At 36.9% G+C, this 18,969-nt stretch overlaps 1 long non-coding RNA gene across 2 annotated transcripts in view; it reads left to right on the top strand.

Annotated features, from left to right (window-relative positions):
- LOC123372052 overlaps nucleotides 1-18,969 on the top strand; it is a 228,038-nt gene that overhangs the window by 23,929 nt on the left and 185,140 nt on the right. The gene's annotated exons all lie outside the window — the stretch shown is intronic.

Below are 18,969 nucleotides of genomic sequence, written 5' to 3'. Positions count from 1 at the left end.
TCTGCACACTCACCAATAAGTGAAAAAAACTGTTACATCACTAGCAGTGTTACAGGTGCAAAGGTATTTTTCACTCAAGATCTGCTTCTGCAATTATTTACTCATGTGCTTAACTTGAAGTATGTAAGCAGTCTCCATTGAGCTCAATGAAACTACTCGTGTTTAAAGTTAAGCATGTGTGTAAAAATTAGCAGGATTAAAAACTAGCCCCTGTTTTCAGTGCCATATAATGTTGTTCTTCCCTTTTCAAAAACAAAGCACTCCCACCCCAAACTAAACCCAAAAGCCTACCTATTGTGCTGAATGTTCTCATGCTTTTCTTTGCCCAGAAATCAACTGTTTTAGGGTAATGTGAATTTAAAAAAAAATTCTTTCAGGCACAGTAGGAACTTGGGCCATTTTCTTTTATTTCTCATCAGTAGTATGTTGGCCAATTGGTCCATGAAACAAGATCCCAAGAACCCCCAAGTGAAAGATCTTTCACAGAGAATCATTTGTAATTCCTTTCTTTGGAAGGGTGCATGCCCATGGCTGACATCAGGACTGATATGAAGCATTTCTTATAGACTTGTCCACCTTCTACAGACGTGGCATTGCACTTAACAATATATTGGTGAATTTCCAAACTGAATTCAACTGTGGCCCAGAAAAAAATTCACAAAATGACCTCAAAAGACAATCAAGACCTGGTACATAGTGACTAATCCATGTCACCCTATATTTAACATTGCTCTCAGTCTTAATTATTTTATTTATTGTTCTATTAAAAATACCACTTGGAGGACCTGGTCAGTAGTGGGACACCATACGAGTAGACATAATCCCTGCTCTGAAGAGTTTATAAGGTTGCCAATTTTGGTTGGCCATATTCCTAGAGGTTTCATTGCATGTCGTTATCTTTAATTAAAGATTAATCTTTAATTCCTGGAGACTGCAGGACAATCCTGGTGGGTTAGCAACCCGAAGTGTTTACAATCTAATTTATAACAATGCACAGAAAATGACTGTAAGAAACAGTAGATAGGTGTTAAGGGAGGATGAGAGTAATGATAATATAATTTAACTTGTGTTTAGGAAAGCTGTATAGGCAATGTTGGTTTAGAGTAATTTGAAATAAAAATAAATAAATGAAAACTGTACCAGCTGAAGCTCATTTTAGATTTAATTATTTGGATGATTTCTTGTGAGTTTTGAAATTAAAAAGGGTATAGTGGCCTTTTGGATTAGTGTGGGGAAGGTATTCAGTGTGTAGGGGAAGTCTGGAAGAAAATGTGGAACCATTTGTGGGAGAAGCAGATGAACAGGCATTCTAAGATGGTGTCATTGGAGGAACGAGAAGATTATTTTGGGCATACTTTTGAGTTTCTCTGCTAACTGTGTGGTAAGATTAATGGTGAATAGACTGGTGGGGGCAAATGGGAGTAAATAGTGCAGGATGGACATCGTGGAGAGAAAGGGAAGGTAGAATTTTCACAAGCACTCAGCATCGGCCTAACTCTGCTCTCCTTGAAATACACGTTAAAACCCCAATGTCTTCAATGGGAGCGGGAGCCAAGCTAGTCCAGTGGTGAACACTTTTGAAAATCTCACCAAAAGTGGGATGGAGGTGTGAGGTGGGGAGAGAGTGGTGGGATAGAGGGAGGATCCAGCAGAGGGATTCAAAGAGAGAGGTGATAATTTGAGAATATTCTAATACTGTACATGCATTTTTTGAGTTAGTGACTTTGGTGACTTTCAAGGGTTTTGTGTTACACAAATAAATAAGATCTTTGTGTGTAGAAATCTAGATTGTTTGCAAAAGTGATTTAGATTAGTGAATAACCGATATGCCTGAGCTGGTTTTGTCAAGAGCTTGATCCTTCAGGTTCAGACTGGCCTAATCATCTTTTTATCCTCTAGTTAGAGGTGGAATGGGCCTGCAGGCCTGGCAGCCTTTGTCCCAGGTCTTATCAGTACAAATTTAAAACATTGCACGTTTTGGGGCTCTATGCCCCAGGGTGCACTGTGGCCAAAAGAGTATATGAAAGACTTAATTAGTCACTGAGGCACATCAGAAAGTGTCAGGACTTGTTGTGCCCAGTCCAATGCCATCTTAAAGGCAAGGGGCTTGATAATATTGGCTAATATTTATGTTTAGTAGAAATTTGCATCACAATATTACAAAGTGTTCTGCAAATTACAGTTTTGTGTGTGTATATGTCTCTGTCTCTCTCTGTGTATATATATCTATATTTATGAATGAGTGACCTTTTGGATTAGTACATGGAAGGTAGTCAGTGTTTGCCTAGAAGTAATTCATGTAATTGGTTCATGTGCTGTAATACATTTTAACAATGCAGTAATTGTTTTCCCAACACAAGGGCATTTAAATAATCTTTCAGTGTTTCAAAGCAAATGAAGCTGTATGACACATGTATATTAAATGTTGGTGCATCTGACTGGTTACTACTGACTACCCATTATACTTGCTGTGCGGTGAATGAGGCAGGGATGACTCATTGGTTGCTACTTTCAGATTGCCAGGATGGTTTAATACATTCAGTTCAGTTGGCATTGAATGAAGGAGGAAAGGTCTGTGTAGGACTTGACAGAGAGAGACTTAAATCCCAGGTTAGAAGAATTAAGAAGTAAAATACCACCACTATGGTAGTTCAGAGTTTTATTTATTGTTAATAAAATGAGATTAAAGAAACACGAAAGTCAAGAGGTTACAGCTCCACCCTGCTCCAATATCAGCAGCAGCAGCCATGCAGGTACTGGAGAAGAACCATCTTGGGATGACTGTGGTTTGGAAACTGGAAGCTGTGATTTGCAGAGAATTTATTTTGCCCATTTTGGAGGCCATACAAGGAAAAGAACTGTACCGCGAGAGGGACAGACACATGTAAGCTCTATCTTTGTCTGGTTAGTGAGAAGAAGAGGCAACATTGAGGCTAACACTAGCAATTTCCAGACACATAAGATAGCAGCAGCTTCCAGATTTGTAAAATGTCACTCATGAAAGTAAAATGAAAATATATATTTTAGAATTAAGATTTCCTTGAGGATTTCCATTCCCTTTAACCATTAATTGTCATATTATTCCTACTAGTACATGTTTCTGTAGTACTCCAAACCAACTTTCCCACTAATAAATGATTGGTGTCCTATTTAATTTATAGTTTTGGCTTCACTCATCACAAGACTGACAGGGCATGTAGAACACATTGCATTGTGTCTGGGGGTTGAACAGTGACATCTCAATGAGCTCTATACATGCTCATTATTGTCTTAATGAGTTAAATTGTGCCTTTGTCAAGCACATTAACAGGGTGCATCTAATCCTGTTGTTAGCTTGTTCTTGATGAAAAATCTTAAAATAAATTCATTGTGTTGTTGATAATGACCTCATGTAACTATGAAGGGGAGAACCCGGAATTCCAGGAGCAGGTGAGCAACCGCACCATGCCCACCACTGCTTTCCAAATATTCTGATTTAAGAAAACCAAGAGTAGGGTTCTGGCACTCGCAAAACTATTGTACTGGAGTGAACTTTCTACTCAGATATGCCTTGTTAGGTTCACGTTCAGAAATGCTAAAATGTCAAGGAAGGGGCTAAGGAAGCAGTCTGATAAAGTGGGGGTGGAGAGAGGGAAACAATGCCAACATTCATGCTGAAAATTCTTTGTCTGCACCAGAGCTGGAGTACATTCTAGACAATGTATCCATATTCAGATGTCATCAAAAGTCTATTCAGCCAGAAGCTGACAGGATCATCACTTTGGATTTGAAAGACAAACTGTAAGTAACTGGTCAGCAGAGGTCTCAGATTAGCTAGTTTACAGGACATCAGGATACTCCTCTATATCCAGAAACTCCTCCCCAATATCACATCAAGGTCTCTTTACAGCAGCTAGAACCCTCTCTGAATACCACCAATAGGTCAGCAGATATTCACTTTTACTAATGTCATAGTTCAGCAATTTCTATTTTTTTCATTCAAATTTTTGCAAGGAAGTGTGTAATTTACCACTGCAGGTGGAAGAAGCTTAAAAACACTAGCATCAAAAGGCTGTTGTTTTAAACTGAAGTCAATTTACTTTGGCAGTGATATGGACAAAGCATTATTTACAGTAGCATTTTATGTGATCTAGGACAGAGAAATTACTCTGAAAAAGACCACTTGTCCAGTCTTAGATTTCTACTGTTGTCGAATTGTCTGGCAATAACTATACCAAACAACAATCAAGCCTCCTCAATATTTGTTTGCCAGTAGACATTGCAACAAACAATAGTTTCACCAATCTTCTCGTCTCCTGTTAATACAAATTGTATTTTTCTGATCTGAAGAATTTAGTAACATAAATAACTGAAGATCTTCATTCACTCATTTCTTCTGCCAGGCGAAGTGTGTGCAAAGTAGTCACTGAATAGATCTTGATAGACACTCCCAAGCATCATAGTTGGGGTGTTGTGAACAACAAAACTAGCAGTGATTTTTCTGTCTGTTATCTGTTGAGAAAATGCATGAAAGTCCTCGTTTAACCATGGCTTTCAATGCATTGGTGCTGTTGTCTGAGGCAAGTACTTAAACTGTAGATATTTAAGGGTTGTTAATTCTTTCAGCAGACAATGTACACGAAGCGCAGAAATGTTAGCCCTATTGCACAGGCCTTCTGTTAAAATCACATGGAGGGGGAGAAGCCCTGTCCTGAAATGTCATCCATAATGCTCCTGTCATGCTATCAAGGAATAAGAGACTAAAGTTCCTGCCTCAAGTATGGGCGAGGGGAGAGTCAGCTAAGTTGTGTGTACCATATTTATGCATACTTGAAATGAATCGTGTCTCTTGGACACTTCTGCGCCCTTTGGAAAATCTGACCCTCATTTAGGTGCCAAAAAGGAAATTGAATGCATTTGAAAATCTGGCCCCACGTCCCCCTTATCAGCATTAGCAAGATGTCTTCAGTTTAGCTGTCTAATTACAACTTATTTCGTGGGTCTAGGTTTATTTTTTTTATAGAGGCCTTCTCAGCATGGCCCCACTGAAGTCAATGGCAAAGCTCCCATTGACTTCAGTGGAGTCAGGATTTTATCTGGGGTGTCCAGGAGCTGAAATATTATAAAATGGGACTGTTCCTCTTCCAGCCTGTAAGTGTTTTGTCTTGCTTCCCATCCCCAGCACCGGCTTGTTCCACCATCCCTTTTTAGAAATTGTCATCCCTTTCAGAATGAAGTGACTTTTAAGCTGATCTTCAATCTTCTCTTACAGGTCCAGTAGGCAGAAACTATAAACTCCTTATAAATTGTCTGCTTCTGCTGCTGGGGCCAAATGAAAACAGTCTTCCTAGATATATCTTAGAACACTCAAAATAAAGGGGGAGTTTGTGGGCTTGTCATAAGGGGGAAAAAATCAAGACTAATCCAATATGTTAAGTTGCATCCTAGTAGGAACCTACAGGAACACCTATGTCTGGGGAGATATGCAAAACTCACCCAGTGTGACGGGACTGCAGTTCTCTAGAAAAAGGGATAAAGGAAAATAACTTGGTGCTTTATATGCAACTGTCTTCCATCTCATCCTTTGTCTGTTTGGACTGTAGGCTCTTTAGGGGCAGGGACTGTCTCTTATAATGTGTGTGTACAGTGCCTAGCATAATGGGGGCATGATTTCAGTTGGGGCTATACTGCTGATAATACAAATGATAAAACAAAGACCAATTATTCCACATAAATCAACCATTTTCAGTCCAGATCCTGTAGTTCTTTTTGGCGACATTCCCTTCAGCATTGAAGAGGAGTTCTGCCTGCGTAAGTAGTCTAAGATGTGGCCTTTCAACAGCCACAAATATTTTAAAGATAGAAATTACAACACACATGATTACAAACAATGCTTTTAATACTTTGTGCAGAGCCATTCCAAACATTTTACCCTATTCTTACAACAATAATCTCTGCAAACATTTAAACGATTCCACGTTAAGTGCTACACATAGAGTATATCCATATAAGGATATACGCAGTTTTAAACGTACACAGTTTGAAACCCACTGTCTATATATGAATGAGGTGATCCCATGCAAAATGGGAAAAAAAAAGTCAAACCCCAAAATACCCCAAATCTGCATATGACACGTAGTAATAGATAAGACATGAAAACTAACCTTATCAGGAATAATTTCAGCTGAGATTCGTAACAGCAAATAAATTTCTAGTCCTACCATTCATTTTATTAGGCATTTCAACCTGTATAATCTGTGATAAATTATAATTCTGGGCTAATAAAGGAAGTGAAGGGCCAACAATACTGGGTTCTATGAACTTAGATTACAGTGATTTGAATTTGTTTACCACATAATTCGAAGTGTAGGCATGCCTAACTTCATAAACAAAAAGCCATACTGTAACAAAATAGGTAGAATAAATACAAAGAATGCATTTCATTTAGCGTGTTTTGTAGGCACTAATGTATCATCCTGTTATGGTACATAAACAGTTACAGCAGCTAAGTATGACTCCTGTACATCGTAAAATTATTTTAATTTCTGACAGGGTAGTGGGTTTATTATTCACGTCAATTCAATTTTATTAAATCCCCTATGACATATGTCTTTTGCAAATACAAAAGGATCCATACACAACCTAAACCAACATCAGTATCCATATAATACATTAAAATGTCAATCCGAACCGAATAAGGGCAAAAATGGCTACAGATTTGATTACTACTAAAAAAATCCGAAAAATGCTATCTTTTGAGATAGTAATAACATTCTTTTTTTTATATAAAAGAAGTAAAATCCAGTGTGTTCTCAAAAGCTGGAAAATTCTACAGTCCAAAAGATAATGAGGTAGATCTTCCAATGCTTCAAATTTACATAGGCAAAAATGAAGACACGAAGGAAGTTTTCCATAACTATTTTAAAGACAGCAGTTCCCATGGGTTGGAATATTAACTGAGTATTTGCCTTCCATAACAGAGAATTTGATAACTCATACAAATATGTTTCAAAAACATGTCCTGTCTTCAAAGAAGAAAACCAAAAGGCAAATTTAGAATCACGAATCATAATCAGATCTTCTTGTTAGGTAATATCTGTCAGTTCTCTGTTTGAGTAGTTGATTATGTCGATTAAAAGATATTGACAATAAGTGAGAAATAGAAAACCCCCACCTAGTTATAATAAATTGGAGGGTCTTATACCATGTAAATAAGGAGTCCCTTGGTGGTTCCTCCATCTCCTGAATGCAAAAATGAGGCAATCTATAATCTGGAAAAGTACAAATCTTAGACCAATATTTAAGAAAAGCAATATAAGCTCTACTACTTACAGTAAAAATAGCCACCTTGGCATGTAAAAACAAGGTGAGGTAGAATTTAGGAGAATTAAGTGTCCTCAAAAATATACTGAATGGTCTCTAAGGCTAAAATTTGGCCCCTAAGTCAAACTTCAGCTCCATATGGTCCCTTCATCTTAAGTCTTTATGGTAAGGGACCAGTGGCCAGAATGATAAAACTTTATCCCTAAATAAGTAAAAACAGAGACTTGTTCTACAGGATGGCCTTCTATCATCCACTCAATTTGCAGAGGGTAGTTTCCAAAAATCATGATCTTGGTCTCCTCATAATTGAGAACCAGGTCTTTAGAGTTATAACAGGAGGAAAAATGAGATAACCAGTGAAGGCCTCTTGTAATTTGTGATAAAGCAATCTATATATTGTAGAATTATTTTAATTTCCTACAGGATAATGGGTTTATTAGATGTACCTTGATCCCTGGCCCATTTTAGCCACTTTAGTATCATTTGTCTTTATTAATGTATCCAACTTAAAAACTATATAATTTACTGTTTGTGCATCTATATGTCAATTACTATTTCTCAATCCATGCATTCATAGGGGATATAGATAAACAGTAATGTATATGATGTCTCTTACAGGTGTGTGTGTATATATATGCATTTACATATATACACACATAAGAAGCAATAGGTATCTGTGAACTGTGAAGTTAAAAGGTTGAAAATCACTAGACCGCCTGGGATATGTTTCTGTCACTTTTTTCAGTTTCAAATTTATATTATATTCATAGATGTGAAATAGCCATTTATAGTTTGATTTGTACATTTCCTTTGCGCTCTGCCTCCTTGTACTGGAGTGATCAAGGCCTTCAGTCGCAATTAAAAGCTGCAGCTGCACTAACAATCTTGTGCTTTATAACAGACATTTTGCACCAATTCAGATGAGTCTACACCTTTCATTAGTGCTTTACTGCTCCATTGGCACTCTGGACTTCTAACTTTCATTTAAAATCACTAAACACACACACAGGTTATTATTTCTCTGTAGTTGAAAGTTAAAGCATCTTGAAAGCTATATCTGCACCTGTCATAGTGATGTGACCCTAAAAACACTCTCCTGAGTAAGATTTTGCAAGGTTTGGCTCTTTCTTTTGAAACAAATTCAGCCCTTAGGTGCAAGTATGATTTTTGGTGCAGTGAAAGTGGCCTATATACATAAATGAAGACTGCATTTAGCTATAATCAGCGGTTGTGATACCTCTCTTCTGTGTTACAAATCTTTCTGACATCACAACATTTCAGTTTTCTTATACAGTATGTCTATAGGTTTGCTCCTGCTCCCATTGACGTCAATAGCACAACTTGCATGATGCCAGAGAGTCCAAGATAAGGTCTTTAGCATTCCGTGCCTAACTGTAGTGAGCTCTAAGGGCCTGATTCCACTCTGGGGTAAACTGTTGAACTGAATGGACATACACTGAAGTAAAACCAGTGTGAGGGGAGAACCATGGTGCTTAAGAAGGCCTGGTTCCTCTCCCACTTACACTGGTGTAAATGAGGAATAGCGCCACTGAAGTGAATATTGAAGTCTCAGACTGGTCTTACATTGATGTAAGTTCAATAAGAGAGTGGAATAAGATCTCGTTACCAAACTCTAATAAGTGTCAACATCATTGCTAAATGATAAACTTAAAATACCAGAAACTAGTGGCAGATCAAAATCAGAATCATGTATCTAACTGCCTCACCCCAAAGCTTTGGGAGTTCAGACGTAATGGGACTCTGACTAAATGGAGGAGTGGTACAGATTCTGGAAGACAAAAACCACCCAGGAGGTTTTGCAAAACCAAAACTGTGTCCTGCTTTCTCAGAAATGTACATAGGATGTAGGTGTGCCATTAAACATGAAATCAAGCCAGCCCTTCCCCCAAAACAAACCAGCCCAACTTAAAGGTTGGCCCTTTTAAAGGTTCTATCACATTTACCTGTGATATATTTTTACATAAGAGTGAAACCAGGAGCTGATCTCCCAGTTAGAATTTTTTTGTTTAAAAAAACAACCCTAAAGCCTTTGCCATAATTAATCTGGTTAGAAACCTGCAAATAAATGGCAGATTTAGTGCAGCACAATTTGAAGGAAGTGGCTGTAAAGGAAAGCAAAAGAGAGAGCGAGAGCTAAATGTGTTAGTCAAAAGAGAAAAAAGTAGAGTCAGGAGAGGCTTATTAGGAGGACAGGGATTGAGAAGATGAGTTAAAATGATGAGGACAAAGTATTCTTGGTAAGCCTGGAATTCCTTTTGGGGGTTCTGCAGTCATTGGCAAACCACACAAGCCTCATTCATCTGGGCACATTTATTCCTAGCTTAATCCCCCTGAAGTCAGAGATGAATTTGGCCTGTGGTGTTTAAGATGTCATCAGAAGCCCTTGATGGAATTATGGCCTAGCAATATACAGTTGCATGTACATAATTCTCTATGTAAAATTCCTGTGTTATATGTTGTAAGAGAAATGAAAGGTAGCTGTTAATTCCAAGGCTTATAAATATGTCAGTGAGTTTTCATAACTTCTTAATAAATTACAAGAACAAACTCAAGTGGTTTATGATGTCACCAGACCCACATGCTGCACTGTACTTATAATTAAGTACTGTACCTTGTATGTTTCTTTTGGTTTTCTTTTTAACAGAACAGATACAGCCCATTAAAAATAAAACCACATTTGTTCTTTGCACTGACATCTTCATTGCTTCCTCTCTTCCATATTCTTTTAACCTCTTTTTTGTCCCAAGTTCTTCCTCTACTTAAGAACAAAATTTTATATATATCTGAATTAAAAAGAACAATTGCTGCAGCAGCTATTTTTAATCAGAGATGGGGCAGAAGTAAAATCAATATCCAAACTGGCGCAAAGCTCAAATTTGACCTGAATCCTAACTCTGTGGCTGCCCACCCTCCCATATCAGCAATGGTAGTGCTGGTTAAAAAAATGGGAAAATTATGATATATCTCAAAATTTCATATTTGTTTCCCCTTTGATCTATGCTTTACAGTTAGCATCCATATCTGTTTTTAATAGTGCTTCAGTGTTTGATCACAAAAACTAGACACGGAGCAGGATAAACCTTGTAAATGAGATTTAAAAGTAAGAAACCAATTTTACAGTGCTATTTAACACCACTGATAGAAAGCAGGGAAAAATATAAACTCATACTTGGTAAGTTGCAATTTAGTAATGCCATGTCACCTACACAATGCCAAATTAGGATCTCAGATGGTTTATTAATTAGCTCTATTAGTTTGTGGTCAGTTTTGGTATATGTGACAAGTCTAGTGACAAGTGATTTTTGAGTGCCAAAATCAGACGCCTTAAAGTGTGGGTGCTCAGAAAATCATGCTTTGGTCAAGGATTATCAAACTCATTGATCTCTTTCGAAATCATAGGCCATTATATTTGGTTTGCATTTAATTTTCCAAAGAATAGAGAAGATGTAATAACAGCTATTGACGTCTGGAAACTGACTCCTACCATGTGACTGGGAGGTATATAATTTTATAATCCTGAACCAAGCTATGTAACGGGGGCCAAGAAATACAGACCAATCTCTTACCAGCACTCTGGTGTGTGTCACCCTTATTAAGTTATGTATAATACATCGTCTAGTGGTATATTTAGTAAAATTAGTTAGCTAAAAGTGTAGTGTGACACCTCAGTATTGAACTCTGCTATTAACTAGAGCTGATCCAAAAAAAGGTTAAGCATATTTCATGAAAAAACTTGATTTTATGTGATTTTAAAAAATTCATAACGTCATTTTTGACAAAAATAATTTTGAACTAAATCTTTTGAAAAATTCCATTTAATTTTGTGGGAGGGTAGTTATATCAACATTCTTTGCTTTTAAATTTTCATCAAAAATGGCAAATTTCAAATAAACAAACATACTTTTATAAAACATTTTGATTTAGTTGAAACATATTTTAATAATTTTTTTCTCCCAGTTGAAAACTTTCAACCAGTTCTTCTACTAACCATTACTGAGACGAGGGGTAAAACCACTTCTTGTATTGTGATTGTATTTTGTAAGAAGGCTCAGGGATATACATTAACAAAATAAGAATTAGCAGGGGTTCTGCTGTATTGAAATGCATGCATTCTGGGCCTGTTCCTGCTCCCAGGATTGATTTGTTCTGACATTGATTTCAGTGGAAACAGAATTCAACACTTAACATGAGGAGAGAGAGAGAGAATTCTAAATTACATTCAATTTTATGACCCCTTAATTTAAAATATGGGGAGTGATGCATCCAGTGTTAAATAACATATGTTGTTGCATTAATTTGCTCTTCTGAAGATCTTAAATAAATGAAACAAGTTAAAAATAAAACCATTTCCATTAGCCATTGTACTGATCCTCAAACAAATGCATTTGAAGTGTCTCCTGTGCCTTTATTCACACACATACGTATACAGATTTTGTGCAATGAAACAGGTGTCTTGTTCAATAAAATGGTCTTAGTTTTTTCCTTTCATATTTATCTGGAAACAAAAAAAGTATAGCTACCTACAGAGAATATTAGCAGCGCTCCAAGTCACATTTTATGAAAGCAGATTAGATTTTATACAAATGAAACTGGTGTACATTTCAATGAATATTTTTACTCTGGCATGAATTGACTGTTCTTAACAACAAAGATTAAAAAGCCAGTCCAAAATTTTAACACTTCAATGCATTTTTAAATTATGCATTTAGTCATAACAATTTAAAAAAATACTGGAACAAAAATAATTTTTAAAGTAGCACATGTACATTAGATCAGAAGATGGTTTCATATATTTTATTAGCTTAAAAGACACAGAATAACACTACCTAACCAGAACTCCAGGCATGCATGTACATAAATATATTAAATTAAAAGTCATTGTACACTTAAACATCCTTTTGTCTAAAAAAAAAAAAAATTAAATCCACAGATTGACAATAAATCCAACTCTATGCATTTACCACTTCATCAAGACACAGCTGTTCAATTTTTAAGATATTACACATATATTTGTTAGAATTTATATGCATTATACATATATTATATATTACATAAGTGTGTATACATACATGGTCTTCAATAATAATATAATACTTTGCACTTACATAGCACTTTCCATCTACAGAGCTCAAAGCGCTTTACAAAAGTTGGCATTATCACCAATTTGTAGATCGGAAACTGAGGCACAGAAAGATTAAATCACTTGCTTAAGATCACATAGAGAGGCAGTGGCAGAATTAGGAAGGAAACCCAGTCTTCTGACTCAAATTCCTTTGCTCTAAACATTAGACCATTCTGCCTGCCTAAAGAAATTACACACAGTACATCGTGGTTTGTAACCACATACTTAGACATATAAACCTATGGATTATGGTCCTGATCCAAGAAAACACTGAAGTACCCGCATAACCTTAAGCACATGACTTCAGTGGGACTACTCATGTACTTAATATTACTCGAGCACTCCAGTGCATTGCTGGATTGGTGCTGCCTGTAGGTGTTACGTAATGTAATATGATATAAAGATATTTAAACATAGTTTGAGTGAAGATATTTTCCTAAAATATTTTCCCACGTTTAAAATGCATGTACAGTATTTGATAGTTATTGTCAAAAATAACACTACAATATGTGGTCAGAGGAATGACATTATAGTAAGGTCCTCAAATGTCAAATTTTGCTAATTTTCCTTTTTTTTTTTTGCAGTGGCTACTATTAAAATTATTACAAATATGCTTTTTGCCTAATTCAAATAAAAACAGTATGCTATTTCTGAAAATTTATAAAGAGAATACTGGGAAAATAATGGTAATACTAATAGCTGCAAATGGAAATTGAGGCTCTATTTCTGCATTATTATCCATGTGGGCATAGCAGGTTAACTGGGAGAATTATTGTCTCTGATATCAATGGTGATCACTGCAAATGCATCAGTTGAGTTTCCAGCTATTATGACTGATTATCTTGGTGTGAATGGGGTCTAGCTTGTACTATGCCAGGCGTGCATTACGTTTTGTGACTCCTTCTAGAAATGTCTGGACTAATTGGATTTGTATGTCGTATTAACGCATCACCTTCTGATGCAAACTACTTCCTACTCTTTGTGGCAACACACATCCTCCAGATAAAAAAAACAACAACAACCAGTCCCCAAGAGGTAAGGCAAACACAGCTGCTACACTCATGTGCACACATGCACTTTCTCTAACATTTCAAGATGTCCTGGAGACCTTTGAAAGTTTAAAATATTGTTATATCAGGTATTGTTTCAGTTTTATTTTTATTGCAAAGCTAAACAAATGGGAAAATATCCTAGACAATATCAAAGAAACTTAAATATTTAATGCACTGGGCCACATTTGTCGCTCAGAATGGGATGGATGTTTGCTTGTAGAACTTAAAACAAAAATCTCATGCAATGTGATACCATCTTGTTGTTTGCACACATTTCTAGTGATAATTTCCAATATATTTGTTTATAAAAGCCATTATATGTACTGTAGGTATTGTAGTACACATATGTTCAGTACAAAGTTTTCTATTAGCATACATGGTTTGAAATGATCACTAGAATGATATATATATATATATATATATATATAGGTCATCCAGAACAATCAGATCTATCCATTGCTCCTTTCAAACCCAACCCTGCAGTCCTTCTGTAAAGAAAACTCCTACTAAAGTCTGTGGGAATTTTGTTTGAGTAAGGACAAGCAAGTATGGTGCCTTTATATATACAGCCCATACTAGTAATTAGTAATACCTTATAAGTGGGCTGGGGATGGATGAGTGATCAGTCTCTTTACTATTTAGTGAAATCTCACATTATATTTAAGCCATTGCATATTTGGTATATGTCACTACTTACGTATGTATATTGGGCTGTAAAGTGAAACACTGTTCTTTCTCAAGACAATGTATCAGTAATACTGCCTTGTAAGTCAGAACATCTTTTGTAAGTCCACATGGAATTATTTGCAGTACTCTGATTTCTTGGAAGATCTTACTATGAATATATAGCATGTCTAATTCTACCATTGGATATGTGCATACAACACCCATTGATGTCAATGGATGTGCATATCTACAGGCATAATTTTGCCCAGGATATTGTGTTCATGTATGCAAACACCCAAGTCCTGATTCTGCAAACACTTATGCACATGCTTAACATTATTACTGAGACTAGTCCCATTGAGTCCAATGGGACTGCTCATAGTAGTAAAGTTAACTACTTGTGTGTTTGCAGGATTGGGGCTATCGATTGGATTTGAATGGTATAGAATTCTTACGCCATATTTGAAAATGTGTCCAAGGTTCTAGTGAATTGTTAAGTTCAATAGATGAAATCCTGGTCCCTTTGAAGTCAATAAAAGTTCTGCCATTGATTTCAGTGGATCCAGGATTTTACCTTATATGTCCAGTTGGGGTCCACTTCAGTATCTTGTTATGGTTGGCTCATAAAATGGGACCAGTGGCATTTTTTTTAGTTACCTCCTTGCTTAGTCACATGTATTCAAAAACCTAAGATAAGAACAAGTGTGTGAAAGGAGAATAACTTACTCTGGGTCAAGTGCTACACATTTTTAAACAAATAAAAAATAATCTGACAACAGAATAAAATCCTCACATAACTGATGGCAATACCTGTAACAAAACACAAACAGGACTAGATATGCTCTGTACATAAAAACAGGCCTGGATCTGCCATCCTTGCTCTGGTAAAACTTCCATCGAGACTAGTGGCTGCAGGAACAGGCTTGAAGGGATAATGTATGCAGTGATATCTGCAGTGAAGTCCTATTGCTGAGTAAGTGGATATCTTCTAAGGACTTAATCCTAAAACTGTCAGTGGGAGTCTTTCAGTTGACTAGAGAGGACTTTAGATCAGGCCCTCAGAGAAACACTAAAGTAATTAAAGGCTAAGCATTTAAGTGGTCTCCACTCTTGTTTTCTTACTTATATACTCTGAAAAGTAGAGTTAGTCAAAATGTTTTGACTGAAAAGTGTATTGAAATGTTCCCCAGTTCTCCCCTGAAAATGATGAAAAAATTATCAAAACCCTATTGACTTTTTCAACATTTTTTTTTTCAAAACTTTTTATTGAAATGTTTATGAAAGTAGGTTTTTAATCAAAAAGCAGGTTTTTGGTAAAATGGTTACGAAAACCTGGTTTTTGGTAAATGAAGAAAATTGGAAACCATTTTGACGATGTTTAGGGTAAAAAATTGATTAAAAATCCCCCAAATAGGTCAGTTTTGAAACCTACCAAATGGAAACAACTTTGAAATTTCAAAAATTTGTCATGATATTTTTCTCATTTTTGACCAGCTCTTCTAATGAGATTACATTTTGACTAATTCAATAGACTGTTAACTTGGTAGTTAACATTAATGATTGTTTAAAATATCGAATACCTTCTTAAATACTTGCACAATCAGTGAAAATTTAGCTGAGCAATATTTCTTTTTATGCAGTATCAGTTTTCTCCCTTAGGCTCCAATCCTGCCGCAACTTATGCATGTGACTAACTTTATGCATGTGAATAGTCTTCAACTCAATGGGACTGCTCACATGTGTAAATTTACTCTTGTGCTTAAGTGTGCAGGATTGGGGCCTCAGGCACACACGTGTGCAATTTAGCTTCATCCTTGTTTGTAATCCAATGCTAGGGAAAGAGAGAATTGTGAGGATCCCCATGCCTTCATTCTGGGGAATCCCCTTCTGTTTCTCATTTGAGGGTTCTGATGACTAAACCGGAAACAATCCCCTTCAAAGCTGATGCCAGTGCTGTTTTTTGAACTACCTGGCAGTTTGACTGTATAATAAATAACTGCCTAGCTCAAGCAGGTTATCTCCTTGACACAACTGAGCTTCATGATCTAAGAGTGAGGGACATGAGACTGCTACTCCCGAACCACAGCACATAGTGAATGACCACTGGCAACCAAGCTACAGTATTAGAAGTGGAAAAAAACCCCAAACCAATCCACTAGAAAAATAACACAGGCAGAATAATCAAAACTATCACTTAAAAATACCAGTATTTTGTTTAAATTCTGCATGTAACGTGCCATGGGAAGGCCACTTTAGTGAGGCATCTGTCTATAATATGGATTAAAAAATAGTGAGCAGAAACAGCATGGAAATACCAATCTTTGCTATGAGGAAAGTGCTATCACGCCAAAATTAACAGAAGTGAATGGGAGAAGCAAAAGATGCTGAAGTTATCATGGCTGCCAGTCAGGGGCGGCTCTAGCTTTTTTGCCGCCCCAAGCATGGCAGTCAGGCAGCCTTCGGCGGCTTGCCTGCAGGAGGTACCCAGTCCCGCAGCTTTGGCATACCTGCCGCCGAATCCGCGGGACTGGTGGACCTCGCACAGGCGTGCCACTGAAGGCTGCCTGACTGCCACCCTTGCAGGGACTGATAGGGTGCCCACTGCGGCTTGCCGCCCCAGGCACGCGCTTAAAGCACTGGTGCCTTGAGCCGCCGCCACTGCCAGTAGAGAATAGTTCTCCCTGATATTGATATTTGGATGAGTTGAACACAGTAACCTCTGAGAACTTGTGGACACTGTGGGCCAACATCTTCTCTTTGATGAGCACATGTAGTTCCCTTAAAACCAATGGAAGATGTTTTGTGCCAATTTGAGGGTTGGTTTTAGGCTAATATTTTCAGTTGGACAAGTCAGAAAAATCAGCTTAATGACTTTTGTGACCAGAAAGTAGAACAATTTGGGGCTAGTTTTATGGCAAATTCTTAACAGAACAAGTCTTTGCATCTCATACTGTCATATGTGGAGTAGAGAAGATGGTTCAATGAATATGCAAATATTAGACCTTCCACCTGATCAGTGGTGTATGCTATTTTTTTCAGGGAGCAGAAAGAGAGTTCCCCAGTGTAAAGTGGTAAAATGAGAAATATAAGTGGGTACAATCCAGCTGGAAGCTAGAGTAGAGCTATGTTGATATAAATACATTTTTTCTTCTTTGAGGGGAAAGACACCTGAAGGAATGTTTGAAATGTATATTGTGTTGGAAACAAAGGCATGGATGTGTTCATAGTGACCTTATTAAAATAAAAGACAGTAGAGAGGAGAGAGAAACTCAAGCACATGCAAAAAACCCTACTTGGTCTCCTTAGCTGTTTGCCCCGTTTAGCCAGTTTCATTTGGAAGCTCTGTTTTTTATGCTGGAAAACTCTTACTGAATACATAAGAATGGCTAACTAGCGATAAGAGTGCTACAGAAATAATTTAATTTTTGCATGTCAGTTCTCTGCAGTCAAACTTCTTTGACATTTTAGACTGTCAGGTCAGGAAAAGGTGAGAGGAGAGTGACCTTAGTTTACTCGCCCCTTTCAATATTTAGTGTAATTTCTTTTGAAAAATATGCAGTTCAAACTTCTAATGAAAAATATGCAGTTCAAACTTGTTTCAAATGGACAGTCCTCATGTTATGTTACACACCCTTAGGGGCTTAATGGAGAGAGGCCTGCTTCCACAGGATGGAAAAGATGTTTAATAATGCAATGAAACACAAACTCCTCTCTATCTCCCCCCTTTCCCCTCACTCCCGATATTTTAGACCGGTTCTTAGTAATAAGTGTTGCAATCTTTCTGGAATGTGTCAAATTGATTTTATTTTATAAATTGATATGGATGTTTACATTTTTAGGATGGAATCCTGCCCCACTTCTGTCAAACGGGTGTTTTGTCATTGATTTTGATGAGGCCAGGATTTTACCCTCAGTCTTTAATGGAGTGCTGATGTCTCTTTTCACCAGTAACAGTAACTAGGGGCCATCTGGATACTAGACATTTTGTTGTTATAAGCTAACATCCGTGACTCTGGATAACTTCTTACTAGAAGAATTTAGTCTTTTACCAAAATAGATATAATGTCACTTAAGGCTCAGTTCTTTTCAAAGAACTTGAAAGTGACTAGTAAAAATGGTGTATCATTCCTCTTCAGTTAGGTACGGAAAATATTTAAGAGTCACTGCTGATATGAACAGGTTTCAGAGGGGTAGCTGTGTTAGTCTGTAAGTTACAGCTCAGAATTACTTTTGTTAAAGGAAGTGAAAAAAGTGCTAGTTGGGTTGGATATTTAAATGTTACACATAATACTGCAATAACTTTATTCTTGTTTTGCTGACTCTATGAATAGTATAATGCATAATAAAACTGCACAATTTGACAGATTTAGACAGCTGGCTCATTCACCAGAAGTTCACATTTTGTTAATGTCACCCACGTTGAATAAGGGAAGATTAGTTGGTAAGGTCAATTTACAAAAATGGTTGTCAGGACATTTTTTTTAATTGTAAAACTTTTTGTGATGGAATTCAGTAAAAAGACTATAGGCAGAAAGCAGTGGAGACAAAGAGCTGCTATTAACCTACAGATGCAGGCTACTGCAGGGTTCATTGCAAGATTTGTCACACTGCTTAGCCAATGAAGTGTTAGTGTGACTAGAAGGGACCACCCTTTTCTGGGGTAAGAGGGCAATTTGGTCTCCATGCTCATTTAATCCTGAGACTTCTTTGAATAGACTGTCACTTGAATCTACATTGTGCAAAATTATGCATGCACTTTTTAATGCAGACTATTGTTCACTAAGCACTCAACCAAGATTTCTCAAC

The sequence above is a fragment of the Mauremys mutica genome, chromosome 5 (assembly GCF_020497125.1).
Source record: "Mauremys mutica isolate MM-2020 ecotype Southern chromosome 5, ASM2049712v1, whole genome shotgun sequence".
Classification (NCBI taxonomy): Eukaryota; Metazoa; Chordata; order Testudines; family Geoemydidae; genus Mauremys; species Mauremys mutica.
The sequence above is the reverse complement of the archived record's forward strand: the minus strand, read 5'-3'. Positions and strand labels throughout refer to the sequence as shown.